Raw genomic sequence first — 5,797 nt, 5'->3', positions numbered from 1 at the left:
GTCAAGTTATTTCTTGAGACATTTTGTGATTACTTTGTTGGCCGCTTCTACCTAACCATTTGTTTGTGGATGTCCCATCGAGATGAACCTCTAGGAGATGCCGAGTCCCTCTACAAACTTTCGGAAGCGTTTGTCCGCAAACTAGGTCTCGTTATTGAAGATTACGATCTCGGATATCCCAAATCGGGTTATGACTTGCCTCCAAAAGAATTTTTGGCATTGGATGGCCATGATTATGGCCAAAGCTTTGGCTTCAATCCATTTGGTGTAGTAGTCAATGGCGACTATAAGAAATCGGAGTTGCTCGGGAGCGGTGGGGAACGGACCGACGAGGTTGATTCCCCACGTTCTAATGGGACGATCCATCGTTATTAAGCTAAGATGATGGGGCTGCTTAGTGTAGGTCGGCGTGGACTGGGCATTTCTTGCATCTTTTGACCAATTGTAGAGAGTCTCTGATGATGGTGGGACAGAAGTACCCTGCTCAGATGACTTTCTGAGCAAAAGTCTTACCCCTGATGTGATGGTCACAACATTCTTTGTGGATTTCAGAAAATATATAGTCCGTGTCACCTGGCTCTACCATTTGAGGAGGGGATGGGACAGCCGTTGTCTGTATCCCCATTACTGTATACTTCGCGGCTTCCCATTTTATACGCTTTGTCTCTTTTGGGTCTTCGAGTAGGTTCCTGTCGCTGAGGTACCAGATGATTGGGAAGGTCTCAGAGTGCTAATTTGTTATGTGTAGGTTCGCCGTGGTTGCAGTCATGACGAATGGTGTCCTGACAACTTCCTAGATCAGTGATCCATTTTCGGGGACCGACTTGGTACTTGCTAGTTTAGAGAGCAAATCGGCTCTTGCATTTCGATCTCGGAGAATGTGTCAGGCGATTACTTCGTCAAATTCGATGGTTAGTTCTTTGACCTCGGATAAGTACTGTTGCAACAGGGGATCCCGTGTCTGGTAGTCCCTATTTATTTGGGAGCTAACTACTTGGGAGTTGCTGCAGACTTCTAGTATTTTTGCGCCGACTTCTTTGGCCAACGTTAGTTCGGCAAAGAGGACTTCATATTCCACTTGGTTATTAGAGATCGAAAACCCGTATCGAATGGATTGTTCGATAGCGATCCCGTTCTCATTTTCCAATATGATGCCCGCTCCCCCGATGTTGGTGTTTGGAGATCCATCAACGTGGAGTTTCCCTAGCTCCTTGGGCTCATTTCCTGGGGTCATTTCAACAATGAAATCTGCCATGGCTTAGGCCTTGATGGCATTCCTGGGTTCGAATATGATCTTATATTATGATAGCCCGACTGACCAGACGAGCATCAGTCCTGCCAGATCTGGCTTCTACAGTACTTGCTTGATAGCCAGGTCTGTTTAGACTGTAATAGGGTGGCTCTGGAAGTACTGCCTGAAACTTTGAGATGCCATGAGCAGTGTGTATACGAGCTTTTTGAGTCGGGAGTAGTGTGTCTCTGTATTTTGGAGAACTTTACTTATGAAGTAGACTGGACTTTCTGTCTTTTGCTTGTCTTCCCTGATTAGCACTGCCACTAGCACTTCTTTTGTTATGGACAAGTAGAGGTATAGCTTCTTTTGCGTTCTAGGTTTTGAGAGTATGGGTGGTCCTGCTAGCATTTTTTTGAAGTGTTAGAAGTTTTTTCGCACTCGAGTTCCCATTTGAAGCTTATACCTTTTTCATGAGTATGAAGAAGGGGATGACCTTCTGGGCCGAGGCTCCAAAAAAACGTGAGAGGGCAGCAAGTTGGCCGGTTAGCCTTTGGACATCTTTGAGGTTTGTAGGGCTACTCATCTCAAGGATGGCCTTGCACTTTTTCGGATTCACTTCTACTCCGCGTTGCGTAATCATAAAGCCCAAGAACTTCCCTCCCTCCATTCCGAAGGCGCACTTCGTCGAGTTAAAACACATTCGGTGCTTCCTCAGAGTATCTAATATGAGTTTGAGGTCGTCGATGAGTTCCTCGTCTGTTCGTGTCTTATTTAGCATGTTGTTAATATAGACCTCTATTTTGGTCCCAGAGAGGTCTTTAAAAATTTTGGTGACGATCCTTTGGTAGGTGACCCCAGCATTCTTTAACTTGAAGGGCATGACTGTGTAGCAGTATGTGCCATCGGGTGTTACAAATGCGGTTTTTTTCTCGTCTGGTCAATGCATGGGTATCTAGTTGTACCCAGAGTAGGTGTCTATGAAGCTGAGGTATTGGTGTCCCAAGGCAGCATCTACCAATCCATCGATGTTTGGTAGGAGGAAGGCGTCTTTTGGACAGGCTTTGTTCAAGTCCATATAATCGATGCACATCCACCACTTACCTTTTGCTTTTTTGAATAGTACGACGTTAGCCAACCAAGTTATGTAGGGAAATTCCCGGATGAAGCCTGCTTCAAATAGGCTTTTGACTTACTTTTTGTCGTCGACTGCTCGGTCGGCGGACATTTTCCTTCTCCTTTGTACTATCGGCTTGGCTTTGGGATCCACGGCCAGATGGTGCAACATTAGATTAGGGTCTATGCTCAACATGCTGGCCAGAGTGAATGCGAATAGGTCTCTATTTTTTTAGGAGTTCCACGAGGTTGCTTTTTAGGTTGAAGGGGAGATTCATGTTGATGAATGTGAATTCGTTTTTGATTTGCCCTATCTGTAGCTTTTTCATGTTGCCTTCTGGTTCTGGTCTAGGTTGATCATCTTGGCGTGCATCCAAGTCGGCGAGAAGGATCCATGCTGCGGTCTGGGATCGTTTTCACAGGGCTAGGCTGGTGTTGTCACATTCCACTGTGATTTCTCGGTCGCCGTGAATCGTTCCGATGGTTCCGTTGTCGGCTTGGAACTTCATCATCAGAAACTTGGTGAATATGGCAGCGGAGAAGGTCGTTGATGATTTTCCTCTCTAGGATAATGTTATATGCTGTGGAATCCTTTAAGACTACGAACTCGAAGAGTATGGTCCTCTTTTGGTTATCAGATCCAATGGTGATCGGTAGTACGACAGAACCGTCTGGTTTGGGAAAATTTCTCCAAGTGTGGTTTCTCGATTTCTATGGTTTTGCAAGTTTTCGTTTCGGAATCCTAGCTTGTCAAAACCTCATCGGAAAAGGATGTTGGAGTCGGCTCTGGTGTCCACGAGTATCCGCTTAACTATACCAGTTCCAACCCTGACTGATATGACGAAAGGGGCGTCTTCTGTCGAGGTGCCATTTTGACAGTCGTCGGGGGAGAATGTTATCGTCATCGGGAGGGGAGGAGTTTTTTTTCATCTTTTACCGCTAGTACCCAGAGGTCTTTTTTAAGCGCTGACTTGGATTTTTTTGGTGCATCTTTCCCAGTGATGACATTGACTATGATCATCGAGTCAGTTTCTGGGCTCTCTTGCTGGGCCTGTCTTATCATCTTGAGATTGCGTCCTTTCCATTCCTGCAATCTCTCCCTTTCGATTTTCCTGGATTCTCGAATGATTTTGGCGAACTCCGAGAGTTTGCCGTCTCGGATGACTTGCTCGAGGGCGTCTTTTAAGTCAAAACAGTCTTGAGTCTTGTGTCAGTACCCTCTGTGATAGTCGCAGTACATGCTTTTGTTTTCGGCTATTCGCTCTTTTAGTTGTCGGGCCTTCAAAAGTATGTCTCGTTCCGCTATCTGGTGGTAGAATTTTGTGATTGGGGCTGGTAGGGGGTGTAGTTCTTAAACTTTTCCACCCTGGGTGGTCGGTTAGCAGCGGCGGGTTTGTAGTTCTCCTTTGGGTTGTCTTTGGGTGATGGATTACTCCGAAGTACCGTATTGCGGTGCTACCGTTTATTTGATACTATAACTTGGCTTACCTCTTCGCCATTTATGTATTCCCTTGCAATGTTCTGGATTTCATGCATGGTCCAAATCGGTTTGGTGGTGAGGTGCTTTTGGAAGTCTTCATTCATTAGGCCATTGGTCAAGCAAAGGCTGGCCACAGAGTCCGTGAGCCCGTCGACCGTTAGGCATTCGTCATTGTATCTGTCGAGGTATTTCCTTGTGAATTTGTCCTACCGCTGCGTGACTCTGAGCAGGCTAATTGGGTGTTTTGCTTTTGCAATCCTAGTGGTGAACTGTGCCATGAAATTCCTGGAGATATCCTCAAGGTTGGTGATTGAACCGTTTGGGAGAGCGTTAAACCACTTGATCGCTATCGGACCACATCGGTAGCTCCTTCCAGGTTCATCTTGGCCTCGAAGGCCATTAGGTGTTCCTGGGAATCTTTGGTGCCGTCGTATTTCATATCGGTTGATTTGTCAAAATCCTTAGGTAACTTAGCCTTTAGGATCCTCTCGGTGAATGGGGTGGCTCCCATTGTCACGTGCTCGCTCCTTGTTCGTTTGGAATCTCGATGGTGTCTTCTGTCTCTATCGTCATGTTGGCGCTCTGGTTCTTGGAAAACACTGCAATTCCAGCGTTTTCCGTGACGCTGGTCGAGCAATCTTTCGTTCCTGATTTCTCGCCTTGATAAGCTCCTGGAGGTTGCTTGACTTACGTGTTTCGGGTGATATCGCTCTTTGGAGAGACTCGGCCTTCAAGGGTTTGTACTGTTTGATAGAGCTCTTGGATTATCTGGATTGCTTTCTCTCCTAGCTTGTCAGGCGTTCGGGCCTTATTGAAATGGTGGTCATTTTCTTTTGGCGATTGCCTATCGGGATTGATTGGTGGTACACAGTGTTGATAATCATTGCTTTGATTAGGACCTGGGACCACGTCCGAAACAAATATAATTCCACTCCTAATTTTAATAATGTTATTTTATACATGATTTTTTGAATTGTATATATACCTAAATACATAATGTTTTAAAAAAAGAATAATATTATGGAAAAAAATTATTATTATTAAAATAAGAGTGGCAATATCCATTTCCTATTAATAGATACTAACAGTTTTTTAATTTATTTTTTATTTATTAAATATATATTAAAAAAATAAAATTAGTTAAAATGATAAATATTATTTAGTTTAAATAAAAGAAATTATTCAAAATATATAAATAACAGAACATACTTTTTTACCAAAGGTCATGAGCTCAAATCATATAAATAACAAAGGCTAAATTACTAAAATGATATAAAAAAATCATATAGTTTGATAAAATAATCCGAAAAATACAAAAATAAAATTTTTGAATAATTTAAAAACATAATAAAATAATAATCGGATAGATCAACTTTGAAACAACCCACCACCTGACTCCCTTACAATTTTTGCATGGGGTATGTGGTGGCAATTTTATTTATTTATTTTTAAATTCATAAAAGATCATAGCAGGGAGTGTGAAATGACATAGCACCCCGTTGTGAAATCATATAAATAGAAGAGTTGGCTCAATGTTGATTTCTTGAATTGTGCACAAAGAATTTTCCATTAAAAATAGACGGTCAAATAAATAAATGAATAATTGTGCTCCTTGGCTAGCCGAAGCAATTTCAAGGGTGGGGAGTCACTGAGTATGAAGTTACGTATTTTACATTTTACTTGTTATTCAGGCACTACATAGAGAGGTAGAAAGTATTATTACTTGAAAATTTAGACTTTTCCACTTTATGGTATCGTAGAGCATTTTCTAGGAGTGTTCGCATTGAAGTTGACGTCTTTTTGTTTAGGTACATGTTAACCCTTAAAAGCGATTATTATGGTGTCTAAAAATATTTATTTAATTTATTAAAAAAATTAAAAATAATTAAATATCAAATTATGAGTACCATAAAATTCACCAAACTTAAATGTGAAAAGCCATGAGACGTCTTTTTTAGATAAGCGTTGAT

Source organism: Arachis stenosperma, chromosome 10 (assembly GCF_014773155.1).
Source record: "Arachis stenosperma cultivar V10309 chromosome 10, arast.V10309.gnm1.PFL2, whole genome shotgun sequence".
Classification (NCBI taxonomy): Eukaryota; Viridiplantae; Streptophyta; class Magnoliopsida; order Fabales; family Fabaceae; genus Arachis; species Arachis stenosperma.
This window is presented reverse-complemented; position numbering follows the sequence as displayed.